General features: G+C 42.1%; 1 protein-coding gene across 1 annotated transcript in view; it reads right to left on the bottom strand.

Moving 5' to 3' along the window:
• Positions 1-20,901, bottom strand: part of lingo3a (leucine rich repeat and Ig domain containing 3a) — a 33,256-nt gene extending 12,355 nt beyond the window's left edge. The window contains exon 1 of the mRNA XM_029500005.1: positions 20,443-20,901. The gene's annotated coding sequence lies outside the window, so the exon portion shown is untranslated. The remainder of the gene's footprint in view (positions 1-20,442) is intronic.
• Positions 20,902-21,394: the final 493 nt, after the last annotated feature.

Raw genomic sequence — 21,394 nt, 5'->3', positions numbered from 1 at the left:
AGTCCGGGCTAATTTCTCACACAGAAGAGGAGAGGAAGAAGAGGTGGACACATGGACTGGCTTTATTCAGCGATTTACTTCCTTCAACATCACAACACAGGACTTTTAGTAGTTTCATTACACTGACTATAAAGCTTCTCACGCCGAGTTGCTTCTCACACCGTTCACCGGAGAGAGGGACAAACACGGAACACAACATGGATACATGCTGACTATGTCACACATTACCCACAAGCCCACTTGCTTAAAGGCGAATGCTCTGTGCGCAGTGGCCATGGGACAAGTGAACAAGAGACTCAGGACAGAAGACCCGGAGTCGGAGGGTTAGATATCGATCATATTTATAATAATTTTTTTTTTTAAATACAATATTTCTGTTTCCCACTTCGGGATGTAAATGAAAAATACAGATGGAGGTTGCTGCTCTACCAAATTTTTTTCTGCCGCTGTTAATTGATTACGAGTAATGGACTGGGCTAATTGGACTGCGCTAGCAAGGTATGGCACCTCCCCCAGGACCTAGACCGGAACCGACCAGACTAGACTGGTGACAGCACCCCTCCAGAGACCGGACCAGACCAGACTATTATCCAGAGAATATAGACCAGGAAAAAACAGGACGAATCACCCACTGCGATGACTTATTTGTGGAGGAAAAAGGGACAGAATTTGATATACCAGGTAATTAAACGTAAAAACATATAATTATTTCACTATTTAATTAATTATTTGTCCTGTTGCAGCGCTTCATGAATTTATTTTATCTGTCAAACTCACCCATCGAAGTCAGTGTGCAGGGCCAGGCCCGCTGATGGGGGGGGGGGGGGGGGGGGGGGGGGGCAAACGGGTCTGCTGTCCTGGGCCCAGGGTAGAGGGGGACCCAGAACTGGGCCCTCATTAAATTATGGAATAATTTAAAAAATTTCTCAAAATAAGCCTATTTGTGGAAAAGATTATGTAACATTTGAGTTAAATAAGCTTCTTATTTGTTTTCTTCCTAATTGTATCCCCCCCAACAAATGGTTTGTTCACTAATCTTTCACTAAGAAATAATCCCAGGTAGGGCTGTTGCTATCGAACATTTTAGTAATTGAGAAGAGTAATTATTAAAATACATTAGACAATCAACATTTATCTTTATCATTGCTTTTGCCGTCGTCACGTCGTCACGTCCTCCATATAGACAGAGTGCATCTAAGCCTGGATGCTGGAGCACGGTGCATAAATTTAGCACAGAGATGATCGTGTGGAGTGGAAAATTGTGCACAGACAGAAAACACCCGGTTTATTTTCAGAGTAAAATACTCAGTGGACCGTATTTCACACCTTGAAGACGTCATGATGGGCGGGGACAGACCTGAAGTCAACACGTCAGAGGTTTACATGTGTCATTTCACCCAGTTGACACCATGGACATCCTTCTTATAAAAACACCCATAAAAAGGATATGGCGTGGAATACCATTGCAGGAGTGATTGGAATGGACAGTAAATTACTAATTTGGTCCAATAAATGTCCCCTCGATGGACACAATTTGTGGTTCTCTTTATAAAACTATGGCCAGGATGTATTCAATTACACATCGTGGCCATATTCTTACCTGGAACGCGCACAGAGGTGTGTTTAAAAACAAATTACAATTAAAAAAAATGAACGAGTCATGTTAGACTAGCACAAAGTAGCAAGGAATGAGCGCATCAATAGAAATGTAGTGGAGTAAAAAGTACAACGTTTGTAAAAGTATCCCCCAAAATAATACTCAAAGTACAGACACTTAAGTGTACTTAAGTACAGTACTCAAGTAAATTTACTTAGTTACTGTCCACCCCTGGAAATGAATGAATGTCGAGGAAACGCTGGATGGAGGTTGCCATTATACAAGTTTTCTGCCGTGTGCCTTGAGCAGCACGGTGGTGTAGTGGTTTGGGCTGTCACCCCCCCCAGTAAGAAGGTCGCAGGTCTGGTTCCCGCCCACCCTGAACAGGTTTGGTTAATTCAAGATTAATTGGTGACAAAGTCCATAGCATGTGTGATGGACTGCGCTACAGCATGAAAAAGCTATCATATCATAACACATCTGATAACATGCTGTCCTCCACAGGCTGGATTCTCCTCCAGAGACTAGACCAGACCACAGAGACTGGATCCCACCGTACCCCTCCAGAGACTAGACCAGACCACAGAGACTGGATCCCTCCGTACCCCTCCAGAGACTAGACCAGACCACAGAGACTGGATCCCTCCGTACCCCTCCACAGACCGGACTCCCACACAGACAGCATTGGTCATGTTACTGCTGTAACCACGTAAATGCTGAACGAAAAGACCCGAAGTTGAGTAATGAACGAATCACATACAAAAGAAGCTATGACTGTTGATTAACACACTCCTCAGTCAGTTCTGCTCTTTAAGCGAATATATAACCTTAATTTGGCTTCACCTGCGCTTTTTGCAGCAACATTTTAAAGAACTAAACTATAAAGACTTGTGTGACACAAACTCGATGCCAGCCTGTTTCTGCAATTGTAGTTACTCCCAGGTGGATGTTGCTATGCTTCTCTGTTAGATATGATAAAGTTTGTGTTTCAAAATCAGCAGCATGACATTCTGAAAATAACATCTATTCTAATGAGGTCATTAATCAAAATGATTAATGAGAATGTATGACAAGGGCAATGTTGATATGAGCGTCCCATGTTTTAAAGCAGTTTAGAGTCATAACAGGTTACTTGTTCCTCTTTATTTTATGCAGCAAAGGAGTCCAGTGGTACTCAGCTACATAAACTTTATTATTTCTATCCATGCTTTCTAAGCAAAAGCTTTGAAATACTCTTCAAATAGATTCCACTTTTCTTTTTTTCAGTTGGCACCAGGACAGACGGATAAAACAAATACTGGGGCTCCTACACAAACTTCCCCATACAAATATAAACCCTCCCAATGCAGTCGCACTGAGTTAACACAAAGTGATCCCTGGCTCAAAAGAACATTAAGTTCGATGTCGCTCTTTGAGGGACCACAGGCCATCGCTGTAATGCAGGTTGACACATCTTCCCCCAGTCTTTTTCACACATTTGGTGATGCCAGACGAGGCTGATAAAACCCTCAGCAATGTTATCGTATCAGCATACGACCCAACACACTTTCATTAGCAGCGCTCTGTAACAGTAATTCATTATTGTGCTCCATCAATTTAGGCCTATTACATGGGTGGCAGACTTATTTATCCGCTGCTTGTTTATTTCAAGGTCTCATGAGACTTGAGACCTGAATAAATTGATGATTAAAAATCCAGTTATGGGAGTTAATTATTTACTATTTAAACCTTAGAATAAGTCATCAATAATTACTTCATTGATATGACCAAAAATATTCCCAATGTGTGCCCACGATTAAACCTTTATGAAAAAAAAAAAAAAGAAAAGAAAAAAAAATCAAGTTAGTGCAAGTGGTACATGTTAGACTACCAATCAAAAGTTTGGACAAACTTTCTCACAGGAAAGTGGTCTTACCTGTCGGGTATTTGAAGGCATAATTACCACATCCTTTTATAGTAAAAGGTTTAGCTCAGCTGTAGCCGGTAGACATTTAGCTTAGCATAAAGACTAGATAAAGTTTGTTTTGCTCTGTTGAAGGTTTGAAAAAAAGACCCCATATGTCTAAAGCCCCATTGTTAATTTGGTACTGAAATATTAATTTTCTGCAAGAAAGCAAATAATCATGCTATCCCAAAATGTCAAGATTTTAAGTTCCCTGCTTTGCTTTTCTTAACAGCAAATCAGTTATTTTCAAAATGTCACTCTCTGAAATGCCACTCTGTCATTTTGGCATAAAAACTAGAAAAACAAACAACAGCCACCCCAAAATGGCCACATGGAGACATTTGGATCACTGGTGGCTCTGCTGACCTTTGCCTATGAAAACAACACGCGTGTGACAGTGGAATGACAACACGAGTCACCCGTCGGTCTTTTCAGCCAACTTGCCATGTGGACAGGCTGCTACTGGCAGCTAGCCTATTAAATGGCTATCCTTTCCATAAGTCACCATTATCAGAGAGTGTTAGTCCCCCTTCCCGCGGCAGCCTCTCGGGCTACTTAGACAACCTCAGAGAGGATAAGAAGTGACAGGCCACTAGGAAAGAGAGGACACGGGAACATCAAAATGTTTGTTTGTTCTTGTTAAAATAATTTGGGTTTATTTTTTTTTCTTTGTAAGAAAAATGAGTCTGTTATGAGGTTGGTGCTCTGATTGCGTGATAATCACTGATAAGTTGATAGAATGACACAATCCAGTTTGAAAGGCAATAACAACTGTCTGACTAGTTTAAAATGTGACCCTAGTCACATTTTAAATGCAATGAATGGGAAACATCCATTACTTTATGGCTCAATGGCAAAGACTACCTGGGCGTTTGTCTGCTTGTTTGCCGTGAGTGCTTCAGTACACAATGAACCTGTTTAGCCAACAGATTACTGTATAATACACTATTCTTTTTGTCCATTATGTTGTTGAAATACAGAAATGGGACCGATTTATAACAGAGCACTTCTGTTTTTTCCTTCCTTTCCAATTAATTCGCACACAGCAGACCCCCAAGACTGTGAATTTCTTCAAACAGAGGCAATCCGTCATCTGGCTTCAGTGCCTGTGGCCAAATAAACAAATACTGGGTAATTTCAGCGCAGTTATCCCATTTAACAGTACGTTCGAGGCAATAAATCAAGACACAGACTCCAGCTTCAAATAAAACTATATCAATTATATCATCACTATATCATTTTTCTGAATAAAACCTCTGGTTACCTCAGGAAGTTGTGAATCTGTAATTTGAGCTAATTTGTCCCCTGAATGCACAGCTACAAGTGTTTATCGAAAACAAGAACACACTTCTTGCATTTAGATAGATAGCTGAGAGACAAGGGGTCAGAGAGATGAAGTCATCAAGCGGTGGAGGTGAGCATGATCTGCACCCCCACTGGCTTCTATTTCCTGCCTAGCTGGCTTGTCTGACATCTCAGCAGCCACCACTTCAGCCCAGGCTCTTTCTATGCTAAATGGCTTGGTTGTCCATCGCTCACACTTGCTGCCACGTCCAGAGATGGAGACAGGGCATATTAGGCCAGCATCACGCATCACATGCTTAGAGTTCCCTGCACTTCAGATCATCACACACAAACATAAATGCACGCACACAGTATTTCATGTGTTACAATTTACACACGAGAACGGATGAAAAAAAAAAGAAAGAAAAGACAGCGTTACAGCAGAAGGCAGACAAACATGCGCATTCACCCACAAACAGAAACACACGCATGCACCTCCATCTTCAAAGGAATGTGCGTGAGTTGTTAGTGGCTTGGGGACAGTGACCTTTAGAAAAACCTTTTTGTTTACCGACATTATTGGTCAATAAGCAGATAAAGATGTCAAGTATAATGGGGGGAGGGTAAATCTACAGCACTGAGTGTCACTGTAAAAGACAAACTCTCATTTTATATTCCGCCTCCTCCACTTTCCTTGTCCTTTTCCACCCCTCAAGGTTAAGAAACTTGTGGAGCATCATAAGCCTAAATCTACTGGCGGCTGCGCTAATCCTTCTTGAAGCCCGCAGGCTCTCCGTGTCCTTCTCATTGCCTTCATTAAAAAGAACCCTGTCCTTCCTCCTTCCTTTTCACAGCTGGCCGCCTGCTCATCAACCGGGCCAATTGCAACCAGTTATCTGGAGTCAATGAGTATCTGAGAGGGGTCATCCATGCAATGAAGTTTCCTCTTCATGCCAGAGGGAAAATTAGAAAATATTATCTATGTGTAACATGCAATGCCATTAATTAAGGACCAAACAAAGAAGTGTGTTGCGTCGCTATATAAAATGTAGGGAACATCCAAGGGGATTACTTTCTCAAACTTTTTTAATGTGATTGTTGGCATTGCAATTTTAGGCAGCCACAAAGGTCTGTGGAGAAAAAACTCTGACTAGTGACTCGAGCCAGTAATGGAGCAGGGAAGCGGTGTGTAAATTGAAAGTAATCCTCCAGCCTGGCTGGCGGTGCGGCTGAATTCACATCTATTCATTATTCATCACTTGACAGCAGTGCGGTGGAGAAAGTCCTGTCCCTGTTAGACACCAGGGAGACACATCTTTGAATGGGACTGACGTTATCAGGCTGATCAACCTCTCTAAAGCTCAAGGTCTCAGGTGAGAACAGCACTTGTTACAAGCAGGAAGACAGACGGAGCAGATAGCTGCAAGTTGACATATTTCACTTTGCATTAGATTGTACAGCTGTCCGTCCAGAGTTCAAGAGATTAGCTGACAGTACCTCTGTCAGTCTAACATGAGCTGTCAGAGTCCTAATAAGACAGCTTCCAAACGTTTCTAGCTGAAGCTTTCATAACCGGGAAACAGGATTCAGGCATTGGTGAGAATGCAAATCCATGCACTGACTTTTTGCTAAGAGGTTACGCTGTAATCCATTACTTTTCTAAAACCATTATTTGCACTTTGCAGCTGCCACCAAGATCTGTTTCAAGAGCAGCAAAGAAGAACTGACTCTCAGTAAATAGTGAAAGTTCAGCTGCTAGTAAAAAGGCAAAGTGTCCAGTATACAGATCTGTAGTTTCCAAAGGAGGCGCTCGCATTTCTAAATCTAAAAGTATTTAAAGACATATCATGCAATAGAAGGATGAGTTCAACTCCGCAAAGAGAGAGAAAAGGGACAAGCTGCAGCAGCCGGAAACCACAACCCAATTATGGAATTATTCCACAAACACACTGATCTAAAGGAGCTATTTAGTCCTAGATCAATTTAATGTTGAAGTTTTTGTGACATTTTTTAGACTTATTATGCAATTTACGATCTAAGTTTTATTTCTTCTTTTTTTTATATGAACCGTCATTTACTCCTAAATTAATTGTTTTATGGCTGTCGGCCAATTTCCTTAACAGCAGGCCTGCAATGGGCAATTGCAAAAACTCATCCATCCAAAGTTGAAAGTATACAAGACTGTTATTTTTTTACACAGCAGTATGGTATCAATACACATGGTACTGTAATCAGTAGTAAAAATCACTTAGTAAAAAATATTTACTGAACATCTCCAGTAAAAAATATTGACTGCTGGCATTCGACATTACCCAGATGAATTCTGGGTTATAATTTGAAAGCACCACAGTCCCAAGGAACAAATCTATTTAATAACATTTCAAATAGGATTTTAAGAGTAAACCTAGCAGCAGGTGATCCTGCACCTCACTTACGGGAAAAACAATGCTGTAGTTTGTTAGCTCATAGATTAAACTTGCATTCACTCACTTGGCTTTTTGACTTTTAGCCAAAGCGACTTACAGACATCAGGAACGCTTCAATCAAGCTTTTTGATCCAGAGATTTTGGAGGGACAGCTACAGTCATTCACAACGATAGATAAACAAAGGCATACCAAGAAAGCTCATGGATCACATTCACTGAATTCCACTTGAGATACCGAGCAATGGAAAAGTTGACCTTTAAAATTTGAAAGAAGTTCACAGAAAAAGAGAAAGCATTCGCTCTTATATGGGTATATTTCAAAGGAGTCCTGAGGGACGTTTACAAGCTCCTGTTAAATATAATTTATTATTTTCCGTATTGTATAATGGATCTGTAAGTGTTGAACTCTGGTTTTTCATTTTCAGATTTCATGATTTCACATTTCTTTTCAAGTTTTGAAGGAAACGGTAAAGTCAGTTGTTGGTTTGTGAACTGATGTTTTGAAGGATTGAGATCAATCTGACCTGGAGACCATTTTCCCAGAAAGTTTTATTCTGAAACTAGGCAGAATTTTTTAATTTATAAAACGCAGTAACCACAAACCGACAATGCAACACTTGAATTGTAGTCCCTCTTCCCTTTGTTTGGAGTTTTCATGTAAACATTGGCTAAGCAGCCTCTGGTATTAGCTTCTTATTGAAGGTACACACTAAAGGTCATTAACTAACATTTTACGGTAGAATGACAAGGTATTAATCCTCTCAGGTAACTTGTAGAAAGAAAGGGAAGGTATTTATTTCCCAAAATGCTGGCATATATCTTTAAGAACAGAGTTGGATAAATGGGAAGTTTAAAATGTTTATTTGGTGGTACTGAGGCAGAAGTGTAAGAAAATGACATAAAGGAGTCAGTCACAGATGTGATAGGGAGGCCAGAAGGCAGATGTAGTAAAGACAGAAGCCTGGAGATAATTTAGGCTATCTGCAGAGTACTTTTTACAGCTCTTTACAGCTTCTGCCTCGTCATCTCTTGCAGTTGAGCTCACTATGTTTTTATGTCATTGAGACTGACCCAAAATAATGTGAAATTGCACATTAAAGCTTTTTTGTAAGAATAAATTTGAAGTTGAGTCTCTCTGCTGTAAGATGATGCTGACTAACATTCCTGACCTCTTTCCTCCTCTCTCAATTTCATCTGTCTTGACTGACTCCGAACCAAGTTGGCTCTCCATTCTCACTGAAGAGGAAGGAATCAGAGTGCTGTCTTGTTATTGTGTATCATGTTATTCTGTGTGGTTAGTCTCATTAAATCCTTCCTGAATCTGAGAAAGCCTAAAAGAGGCGTCTTCATCTACCTCTCAACTGCGTCACAAAGGCATTGACAATCTCTGTTTCTATTTCAGACCCACATCGTTTATTTTTCTGCTTTCACAGAGCGTATACATATATATATATATATATATATTAAAACAGCAAACAGACTGTGGTGAATATATTTGTAACCCTTAGTCCTCAGAGAAGGGCATTAAGTTTGGTGAACATGGGTCACCTCCAACTGAGACATAACAAATTTCTTCACAGCTGTTTCTATTTATGTAACTGCAAGTTTCCTGAGTAACTGTGTGGTTCTTACACTCCAAATGAATCTAATCACTTAGCGTATCCAGACCAAGACAAACTTTCTCCAGAATGTGGCCAAAAAATGGGTTTCGTGAGATCAAAAAGGTGATTAGGTGAAATCCAAATGGGTGACCAAATCTGATGGGATACCCTTCAGGAATTTCCAGGATGTAACATTCATAAGGCCAAATTTATGTTTTCATTGTTAGGTCATTGTGAAACTGAGCCAGTTCATCCATAAATTTTAATGAATCTTTATGCCAAGTTTGAAGGAATATTTTAAGGCCTTATTGAAATATTGCCTTCATGAAAATACACAGCCAGCCCTGGCTGTCGACTGCGTGGAGGCAAACCAAAATTTAAAACTCTCTATTTTTATTTTTATCAACAGTTCAATCAGGATTTCTGACTTTTTCCTCACAGCTCATATTTGTCATGCCTTTGACCCTGACATTGAGACAAACATCTGAATGAACCCTGGTCATTAGTTGGGAACCAGCAGCAAAGCTATTTCACACAAATAATACAACTGCTAAAAAAAATTAGGCAGGTTTGACATCAAAATTTTCAGATTCAAGGTGGAAATAGAAATATCTACAAGTGGCCAATAGTTATCCCTGTGTGACACACAAGCAGCCAGTGGCTGGTTTGGGATTACAGCATAATGACATGCTTATGAAATGGGCTGGACCAGCCAGCTCATTTATGGACTGTTGTCCATATTTCAGTTGAGCCTGTTTGTATGGCCTACTTCACTGTCCCTCCCTCTAATCCTGTGCCGCTGGGAACTGCCACACTGCCCGGTCCACTTCCCAGCTCTCCAACACTCAGCTTTCATCTTGCAGCAGCCAAGACACAGACAGCTCTGAATTGGGGACAGTTGAAAAAAAAAAAAAAGCCTCAGCTGAAATTTGATCACATCAGTAAAATGACAAACAAAAACACTGAGGTGAAAATCCCTTTATCTGGTAAACTGCTTCATATATGCATCTGTCCTTACTCACACATCTGCATGTTTAGATTTTTATGACAGTGAGCCTGATAATGTGAGTATAGTGAGGTCTGGCATTCTGCTGTAATTACCCAACAGTGTTAATTACAGGAAGAACTCTGAGGCAATTATATGATCTCAGGCAACAATGCTGGCACAGAATGTGCTCTCCAAACAGAGAGGCAAAGAAAGAGTCTCTCGGCACAACACATCACAGCGGCTAACTGTTGATTAATCTTCGAACATCAATATCACCCTCAAGCTCTGCATTGATAAATATAACTGTAAAAACTGTGGCAGCAGTCATTAATTTCTTAAATAAACAATGTTTCCATTCACCTTCACTTTTTGCTTTGTATTTTCCATGTTGGTTAAATAATGACGTGATGTGAAAGCATTGTCTGTTTATGTGAGCTGAAATAGAGGAAATAGCAGACCCTGTATCTGTGCCATGTCTTCTGAGAGATTAACGAATGACACAACAGATACTTGTTAAAAGAAGGTGAGGACTCGAGCATTTGAAGAGAAGTGACAGAAATGAAAAGCACACATGAAGGTGCAGACCGTGTGGAAAAAAAATAATACAACAAAGCCCCAAACGAAAAAAGGATGAGAGAAGACCAATTACACATCAAAGAGAAGGGCACTGCGCAAAAATGAAAACTGAAAAAATAAAAGAGAAAATTGCACAGAGATGCGTTATATTCCACAGAATGACAGACAAAAACAGAAAGCGAAGATGGGTATTCGGGAGCTGGTGAGAGATTATACATCCTGACAGAACCATGGAAGGAGGAAAGCCCTCGAAATGGATCTGTCGAAAGTGAGGCTCTACTGAGAAAAAGACTGTAATGGTGTGTTTGTGTCTATGTGTGCGTGCGCCGCTGGTTGGTTGGTTGGTTGGTTGGCTGGATGGCTGGTAGGTTGGTTGGCTGGTTGGTTGGTTGACAGCCACTCTCTTATCTCTCAGATGTAAATCTCAACCAACCAGACTCGATCAGCGTGAGTGTGATGCTGTTTCTGCTGTCTGTGGTTCACCTTGAACTAATAGGGTGGCATGCTTGCTGACAGTATAATCACAAAATCGCATGCATAAATTCAACTAAATTCAAACTAAATGAAAAGAAAAAAAAACATACACTGTCAACTGAGGATCTGCAGGGAGTTAGCAGTGAACCTTGGCAATTGACACAGGCTGTCAAGCTCTTCTGACAATGCTTACTGAGCGAATGCAGAAAGAAGGTTGAGGGCGGAGGTGCAAGAGCAGATTGAGGATGGAGAGAGGGAGAGAAGAGTGACTCAGCTGCTCTCCCTGACGGCCTCCAGGAGGAAGAGAGGGGAAAAGAGGGCTGAAGAGGCACTGGAGAGAAGGGGTGACTGCGCTTCATGCCATCTTCTCAAATTCACAAACTCTAAAGTAAAAGAGAAGTCAAGAAAAGGGCCTTAAATAACCCTTGACAGGGAGATTCACCCCAAAGCAAACAACAAATGTCCACATTACTGACACCATCGAGCGGTCGGCCGACCCACGCCGTCACCAAGCAAGTCTGGGGTGGATTACAACACCGTGGCCTTTTATCTGGCTCACAAAGGGGCCTCTTTAAGTCTCTAGGTAGGGCCATTGGTGCAGTGTAATCAGGCCCTGCCTGTGCATTAAATATAGATCTCTTCTGACATTACACAGGAACTCAGTACTGGGTACATTTGGATGAAACAGCATGCCATATAGAGATAGAAACACCCTGCACCACTTCCATAAAGAAAAAAGAAAAAGAAAGCCACGTCCATGCAAACAGACACAACCGCAACTTCATCCTGATGTACAAATTATTCACAGGATCGTTTGAAACTGTTCACTCTGACTTGCAGGCGCTGCCTTCCCCACACCGAGACGGCCGAGTGAGCCACTGAAAGCAGTTCTGATGAGACGTTTCATTGTGAGACAAATGCGAGAAGCAGAAGAAGGGAGGATGAGAAGAAAATTCTTTGAAAGAAAGTTATGGGTGTACATCGTAAGGGACAGAACAATAGGAAGGCAGGGTTATTTTTGAGAGAGAGATGATGTGGCGTCTGACAGGCCGACTGTCATGCAGCCGGGCTTATCCCTGATTCTGTGATCAATGTTTTTCTGAGACAAAAATAAAAAACACAATGAATTATTCATCCCCCATGCAATGACAAGCTTGTGAAGATGAGAAAAAAACTTCAGCCCCCTGTAACACTGTCTTGCTGTGACTCTCCTAGCTCCCATGATAAATTCATAATGTTCCCTGTGATGTCCAGCGACCAGCTCATAATCGAAAGACCTGTAAAACTGAACTAATGTGACATTGAATCATACACACACGCATGTGCACACTGGCATGCAGAGATATTCATAGACATAAACAGTTCCGCAGATTATGCTCCATACTGACAAACATAACCCTTTACTTCTCAGAGGCAGCATGTAGCCCGCCTCCACATAGAAAAATGGGCTGAGCGCGCACAGAGCTGTCGCTATTTTATGAGCAGTATATAATGCCTCAAACAACAGAGGAGAAACTGGCTGCAGCTTACGAGTCAGTTCAAAGCTCAGATCCTCAGCAGATTAGGTCTGATCAGACACTTCTGACAGGCAAACCAAATCCGTATGTTCCCACAGAGACGGAGGAAGACCAGAGGAGGAAAGCGAGGGAGGGAGGAAGAGGAACCACAGTCTGTTAAGCACAACCTCATATGGACGCAAACAGCTGCAGATGTATTACTTCAAATGATGCAGAAACGGAATGATAACATTTACATAATGCATGTCTATTTCCCTCATTTCCATCTTATAACTCAATCGCTTTTCATTCTTCAGTAATATTGTGGCGTAGTTTGCAGTTGTAATTACCACTGGTATTATTTCATATTTCATTTTTCATTCATTTCATTTTAACCAGTAACCAAAACTGCTAACAACATTTTCATAAATTCTTCAGGGTGAAATAACCGAAGGGGAAATGCTTTTGTTTCTTGATGAGCAAAAAGGTCACTTGGAAATAGTTACCCAGCTCAAACTAACATCCCCATTATCATCTCTAATAGTGACAAAAACAATATAGTTCATGTTTTTTGTTTTTTTTTTGTGAGCCATCAGATGACTTCTGGTGTCTTAACGCCTCCAAGCTACAAACTCAAAAAAACCAAAGAACACTGGAAGCACAACAGGATATTCGTGGCCTTGCTGTGACCCCCACATTGTTAACGCATACTGTATATTAATGAGGAATAAAATCTGATGCCTCTGGTGATCCAATTCTCCACTGGTAATGCAAATGTTTGGTGAGCAGCAGTTACCTGGGGATGTAAAGTAGTTTCAGTGCGTGTCGGCTGGCGGTGCGGAAGTCAGAAAATTTGTTGCCATAAAGAAAAATGCTTGTGTGCAAAAGCAGCATGGACATGTGCTGAAAATCTACTTTGTCCGCTTCTTATCCCAACGGTTAAAATCACACCACGCATGTGTCTGCAGCAAACATGTAACTGAAGGTAGAAAGCAGTTCAGCATAAACAGCAGATAGCTACACCAAAGTTCCTTCCAACCTGATCACAATCTTTTAAAATTAATCTACCGATCAAATGCTTTGGGATCCAATAATGCTGATCTGCCAAGATGATGTTTGACAATGACATAACAATACAGTGACAATCAATGACTTGAGCAACAAGCAAAGGAAAATAGACTTACTGAGCAGCTCAGTCTCATACCTCTATCTCCACTTCAGGAAAATGATGTGATCAACTGATTATCTGATTTCTGTTCAACAACTGGAAAGAAGATAAAAGCCAGCTTCAATTGTGACAGCGTGCACCAAAGATACAGAAGAACACCGGAGGTTTGGACCAATATAAAGACACACAGAGGCATGAATCTTTAATCTTCATTTACACTGATGGCTCACTGGGATATCTAAAATAGGTTCAGCGGGTTCAAAGACCAATTTTTCAACGAGGATGTGCAGCAGAAGCATGACGGAAGCAGACAATGCTTGACTGAGCGCCATAAACCAAAACACAGTAGATCTTGTGCGCAGGAATATTTATTTCAGCACAACTAATCACATTAATCCTGATCCAAATGCATCATCATCACCGTAGAAACAGCCGTGTGAACGATTCAGAGAGTGGACACAATGTTGATAGCAGGACCCATTTGAAGAATGATTAATTAATCCACTGCTTAATACCCTTGGGTAGTGTCAGGTGTGCCTGACCACAATACATAAGGATCTCATTAGAGCTGGAGTCATTAGTTGGTTCAAGTCTGTGGGGAGACTTCAACAAAAAAATTGACTTTTTATCGTCAAGCACTTAAAAATCAATCAGAGGAGAGTTTGTGATGTAATGAGCATGTGGACACACACATCAGAATTTTGTGTGCATCCCCCCTCATCTCCCAAACAGTCTTGTTCTTCACTCCTTCAAGTTCAAGAGTTCAGAGGTGGGACCTGAATTAATCAGACGTGTTTATGTAACATCTCACACACCGAAACTGAAATCTGCCAACTAAAAACCATCCACATGAGTTCAAACAAAAGTTGGTGCAGTTCAGATGCTCACACGCTCACGGGCATTGCAGGTGCAGCAGTGGGTGGGGGGTAATTCACACTTTCCACTGCTTATGCAGCAATCTGCTATGGACTTTGATGCTGTTTATCACAGACAGCAGGAAGGTTTTCAGCAGCTTTCACGTTGGACCAGAAGGGCACAAAGCCTTTGCATGCAGCATTTATTATTGAGTCTTGGGTGCCCTTGAACCGGTTGCCAGCGCATTAGTTCAGCTTCACAGGCCTACTTTTGGTATCCAATGCATACTGGGAACACCATGCAGCACCTGCCATTTTGGAAATGTTCTGACTATCCAACCATCACAATTTCCTTAGAGATCCTTTTCCTGTCTTGACTGTTGCACTGCTGTCTAATGTATCACACCCCTTGGCAAGTGCCATTGCAACGGGGTAATCAATGCTTTTCACTGGTGAGCGTGTGTGTGTGTGTGTGTGTGTGTGCACACGCGCAGCTACAGGCATTTGAATTTGATTAGGGAGCTAAATCTAATTATATGATCTTTTTTTCTAAATGCCACAAAGGACAGGACTAAAGCAAAGGAACCTGTAAAAAGTGTGTGTGTGTGTGTGTGTCGTACCTCAGTCTGTTGAATCAGCCTTACGACACAAACCCATTACATGACTTGTGCGCATTTAATCCTGTTCATAACTACATAATTGAAGAGAGCTGATTACAGAGCGATCTCGTGCGCAGGGTCCATGGAGGGATGGTATGAACGATGTAACTTGAGTCAGCCTGCAGGACACAGGTGGTTCCACACACCGGTTCAAAAGACAGTCAGCCATGATTGTCTGGCTCAGCTGCTACAAATGTGGTTACAAACATGGAAGGACTGAAACCATTTCACCATTCAAACGTTTGGTTCACACAACGTGTTCAACACATTCAATGACAGAAAGCCCTTCAATCGTTTTGACTTTGGCTAGATCTTTGAAAATATGAGCTCTTAACAAAATGCAAATGCCTTGAATGGTGTAGGGGTTATGGATGAAATACATATACATATGCATATATGAGGCTAAAGAAATCCTGAAATGGAGTAAACTTTCTCTGCAGGTTTATTAAGTCTGTTGAACCAAGACAGTTTTTCGGAGAACAGTATTTCAGTTTTTCTATAGGACTGTTTCAGAGAGAGAAAACATTTTAACATTTGGCTTCAGGCTGAAATTGATGAATAGCATTATCAAATATTATTTTAAGTGTTTAAGTGTGTAATATTTGTTCTAGGAACACCAAATAAACACCAGGCATCGATTTTATTCAGCAGCTCGAAGGAACAAAGAGCTAAACTTGTACTGGAACTTTTGTGACTTCTAACATGACATTTTGTTTTGCATACAGTTCTTTTCATTCATTGATGCTGTGTGATTCAGCTTCAGAAGTTAAATATTTTAGAATAATCCCACAGCATATTTTGGGCTATTCCATTGTGATTATTTCATTGTCACTGACAGCACTTTAGCTAATTACTAATTATTTCAGTGTAACACTGTAAGTAGCTTATTCATGCCCTCTTTTCTCAGTGAAATTTTTGTTCTTTTAGTAATTGTATGGGACAGACAAAAACTAAGTGCAACAGGAGAGTCACGTCTAATATGAATTCCATCTACTGCCCAGCCAGGTCAGTGTTGATTAGAGGGGATTAACTTTGACAAACCGTAGCCTGTTTGTTTCCCACAGCCACAAGAAACTAGAGCATGCTACGCAAGATAGAGTTGCCAGGAAATGTGTGACAAATGAATGAATTGACTAATTGCCTTTGCACTTACAATAGTTAAGAGAATGAAATGTTTTGATTCCTGCCTAAATTTTTATTTTATACTAACAAGTACCATACCGTCCGGATGACGGCGCAGGCAGGAGTTTTGGCCTCCATTTTCTCCAACAGGCTCAGGGATGATGGCCAATCTATACTTGAGAATATTGTTTTATGGCTGGCCAGTCGCAGCACTTCAAGCTGCCAGCAGCAGAAGAAATACATAAAATGAAATGAGCCAAAGAGACTGACAAGTATATAAACCACACAAATGCCCTATTCTTCATCCCATAACACAATTCAAAGATGCTTTGCTCTCTGCCACGCTCAAAGACACACAACTTTGACCCTCCTGCTTATACCAAATGGTTCGATTGCTGATCTTTTGGATGGCTTATGGTGATAAAGCATATTTAAAGCTTTTGTATTTTTAAAAGTGCTGTATACATTATATGTATTACAGCCATTGCCATTTCACAGACTTCCACAGACAAACTGCCACCTACTGAAAAGCAATAGAAATGGTCAAACAAGCTCCAAGCATTAGTTGTATTGTAGCCTCTGAACTCTCCTTAAGTGTGTAACTGCTGACCTACACTCATAAGATTTCTTGGCCTCTTCTCTAGCGTGTAATGCCAGGACCATTTCGTCACACATTCTCTCAGCTAGAAAGCTCAGAAAATATGAAATATGTGGTAAATGAACAGCAAAAATATTTTTCTCACTGTTTGTATCTCATCTGTGGCGTGGATCCAGTCCTCCAGAGCCAGTCCAGTAAAGTCACAGATCATATCATCAGCCCGAATGGCCCAGTTTTGATGAAAAAAATAAATAAATAAATAAATAAAATAGCACCAGGGAAAAGAAAACAGAAATGCATAAAATACACCATCAACGGTCACATCTTGTGACTTGTGCTGGATGGTACTGGGGACCAACCAAGGACAAACACATTTTTGGAGCGAACGGCGACATAAGCTGCATTAACTTCAAACCGCAAAAGCACATTTGCTAGAATTTGGTATGAATTGATCCCTCAATATCAGAGCATATACTTTTATGATTCTGCTGCATTATGGTGGGTCAACGTGCCAACTCCTTCCTATGATTCAAAAACATAACAAAAGCTCTAATGTTACTCGTGGTTCCATGAGCGTCTAAATAAATGGCACTACAGTGACAAACTGCAGTACGCAGTGCTTCTTGCATCATTTTTGCACGGTCTTACTAATTTGTCAAAAAATTCTGAACCTATTTTTCAAAGGTCACAAGCACAGCTTTTACATAACACACTGGATTTGCTCTGAGGAAGCACACTACACTTGGTACTACTAGTATTTTCAGTGGTTTCCATAAAAAAATTATCCACACATTGAATTCAAGGTAATCTCTTGGCATAACGTACCCAAGAGCTTTTGAAAACTAGTGAGATAATAAGATGTTGAAATATTTCATAGAAGAACAATGATGTATAAAAGACAGCTACGAGTGGGCTGATGGTTAATATATACAGTACCTCATTCATCTTCAACCGCTTATCCGTTTCCAGGTCGTGGGGGTGCTGGAGTCAATCCCAGTTTGCACTGGGCGAGGGCAGGGTACACCCTGGACAGTTTGCCAATCCATCACAGGGCCAACACACAGAGACAGACAGAGACCAACAACCACTCACACTCACACTCAGAGCTACAGACAATTTAGAGTCGCCATTAACCCAAACGTGATGTCTTTGGATGGAGGGAGGAAACCAGAGTACCCGCAGGAAACCCACGCAGACATGGGGAGAACATGCTAACATGCAAACCCGGGAAACAAACCCGCAGCCTTCTTATTGTTGGGCAACAGTGCTAACCACTATGCCAGCGTGCTGCCTGGATTATATACCTATCTGATATTAAAACTAATGTAAAACACAGATTTTTATTAAATATGAACACCTGCATGAGGAGTGCATGATGTTAGTGATAAAAATAAAAGGAAAGGGAGTGGATTCAACTGCTGATGTAAATCAACTCCTGAATAAACTTGAGAAGAGTTGAACAGTTGAAATAGAAAGATTCTCAATGAGGAGGCACTTTATACCTCAGGGTTATGGCGTCATCTGACAAAATGTGGTTGGCAACCCAAGTTAAGGAGGTAACCGATGCTCTGTCGTCACAACACATGAGAAATAAAGCAATCATGTTTGGAAATAAAAGACACGTAAAGCCCAAAAGCTCTCTAAGCTCTTCATCGAGGTTACAGCTCTGTCTGAACATCTATAATGGCATTATAGTCGGAAAGGAGTGGGAGGACGGCCAGGACACAAAGCCACGATCGTTCCAGCTGGACATCTTAAAGGTGACAGCTGACATGTCAGTGTGCCTGCAGGTATCTGACAGCCACTCACAAGGCGCCTCCCTCACTTCATCCCTCCTTTCTTTCCATCCTTCCTCCTCGCTCTGCCCTGCATTCACATCAAGTGCAGCGGCAATGTCCTCATCCTGCTGACAGCAGATGCGTCTCTGCTTTACTGTGCCATAAATACTCCAGAGTTGAAAACAATGAGGCAGTTCCTTGGCAGTGTTAAGCAGAGGTAATGTCACTATTGAGCACGGCCGACAGCTTTATGTGCAACAGAAAGGATGAAAATGAGAAGGTGAGTGTAGGTGTAGTAATGGACAGGGCTAACAGTCCTGATTCAACAATGCACTCTCAGGGGCACGTAGACCTGTCAGCGGACATTTCATTACTGTAAATCTGTCACACAGGGACGGGGGGCTAAATGGCACCTTGGGTACCATTAAGTGCTGTTATATAATTGCACTCACTTGAATGCTGGTTTTCCCTCCTGATTTTTAGATAGTTAAGGCTTCTGTGCTTCCCTCCAAGCAGGTGGGAATCAATGGGACGCTCGGGGCATGTGGTGTAAGTTGAGAGATGGAAGATGCTGTGCTATACGTAAAATAAATGAACTGTAAAGTAAAAGGACAGCACTTACTTAGGCTTTTACTCCCTTGGTGAAAAAACTGTATTTATAATAAGCCTCTCATTCGTCCATCCTCTCATCCGCCAGTGGTGACCACAGCGAACGGTTCAGTTCTTGCTCAGGAACATTTTAGCCGAGTGACTAGTCCCGAGATTTATTCGACAACATGCTTCATTTCTGGAGCCACAGCCACCTTAAAATCTAGGTCTAGATCCAGTCCCCACGAGGCTTGTACCCCCACTAACTGAAATCTTGTGTACCAGTTTTATCTTACTGCAGTTGTCTAATTGGTTGGTTGGCAAACTTACTAATGCTTCAGTCACAGCACACAACAAGCAGGCAACACTGTGATGTTCATAGTTTGGGGTTTTATCGGCAGCCCGGGGCTTTAGGCAGCAACGACGAATTAAAACATCCCTAGTTTGATTCTCTGTTTCATATCACTTCCCATCTCTTTTCTCCCCTAATTTCCTGTCAACTCCGTCTCACAAAAAAAAAAAAAAAAAAAAATTGTAACCCCCCTCCTTTTGGTCACGATGCCAATATATTGCTAAACCATACCAGTCATTGAATAGGAATAGGAAAGTGACTGGTAGTGTATATTTTCTTTGTGTTTGTAATATTTATAGAAATGCCAAAAAAGCAACAAGCGAGACACATGGTCAGGTAAACAACAGATTTAAGGAAAATGGTATTTAGACCTTTGATGGAGTAATAAATTTGGTTACCAGAACTGAGCACAGAGAGAGACAGAAGAGCTGAGAGAAGGCTGAGCCTTTCACATTGGGGTGACTGCAGGGATCGATCAAAGGCTGCCTTCCACCAGCTACCCCATGTTTAGATCATTAAAACCTAATTGAGAACTGGCATGCATATATGTATACACACGCCCACACACACAGGGACTGTGCATACATGAATACACAAGCAGATCATTTCAAGAAAAGCAATAGAAAAGGACAGTGACCCTGATGTCCATCTAGGGTATAATGCCAGCCTGCACTGTAACGGTGTGAAGGAAGGCTGAGGAGATGAACTGGTGAATCATCAGGTCATCTGCTCAGGTGAGAGTGGTCCACAACAAACTGCATGCAAAGAAAGAAGCTGGCACAAATAGTGGCAGCAGCAAAGCAGAAGGGCACAGAGAACAAACCCCATGTGCACAGTCTCTCCTTTTGGTGTTAACGTGTCAGACTGCAGATCAAATGTAGCACTAGATGAGTGTTTGTGTGCGTGTTGCAGGGAATTGAGAGGAAGTTGGCTCACCCAGGACTAGAGCTCACACCGCGCTCCATCCACATCTGCCAGCCTGAAGGTGCTGTAATCTGTGCCGGCTGTCTGCTGGATGTGTGGACGGTGATTCTCAGGTCTGTCCAGTCTCTGAGCCTCCTCCTCCTCCAGCAGCAGCAGCTGATTCTCAGGTCTGTCCAGTCTCAGAGCCTCCTCCAGCAGCAGCAGCTGATTCTCAGGTCTGTCCAGTCTCTGAGCCTCCTACAGCAGCAGCTGATTCTCAGGTCTGTCCAGTCTCAGAGCCTCCTCCAGCAGCAGCAGCTGATTCTCAGGTCTGTCCAGTCTCAGAGCCTCCAGCAGCAGCAGCAGCTGATTCTCAGGTCTGTCCAGTCTCTGAGCCTCCTCCTCCTCCTTCAGCAGCAGCTGATTCTCAGGTCTGTCCAGTCTCTGAGCCTCCTCCAGCAGCAGCAGCTGATTCTCAGGTCTGTCCAGTCTCAGAGCCTCCTCCAGCAGCAGCAGCTGATTCTCAGGTCTGTCCAGTCTCAGAGCCTCCTCCAGCAGCAGCAGCTGATTCTCAGGTCTGTCCAGTCTCTGAGCCTCCTCCAGCAGCAGCAGCTGATTCTCAGGTCTGTCCAGTCTCAGAGCCTCCTCCAGCAGCAGCTGATTCTCAGGTCTGTCCAGTCTCTGAGCCTCCTCCAGCAGCAGCAGCAGCTGATTCTCAGGTCTGTCCAGTCTCAGAGCCTCCTCCAGCAGCAGCAGCTGATTCTCAGGTCTGTCCAGTCTCTGAGCCTCCTCCAGCAGCAGCAGCAGCTGATTCTCAGGTCTGTCCAGTCTCTGAGCCTCCTCCAGCAGCAGCTGATTCTCAGGTCTGTCCAGTCTCTGAGCCTCCTCCTCCTCCTCCTCCAGCAGCAGCAGCTGATTCTCAGGTCTGTCCAGTCTCTGAGCCTCCTCCAGCAGCAGCTGATTCTCAGGTCTGTCCAGTCTCTGA

The sequence above is a fragment of the Echeneis naucrates genome, chromosome 4 (genome assembly GCF_900963305.1).
Source record: "Echeneis naucrates chromosome 4, fEcheNa1.1, whole genome shotgun sequence".
Taxonomy (NCBI): Eukaryota; Metazoa; Chordata; class Actinopteri; order Carangiformes; family Echeneidae; genus Echeneis; species Echeneis naucrates.
This window is presented reverse-complemented; position numbering and strand designations above follow the sequence as displayed.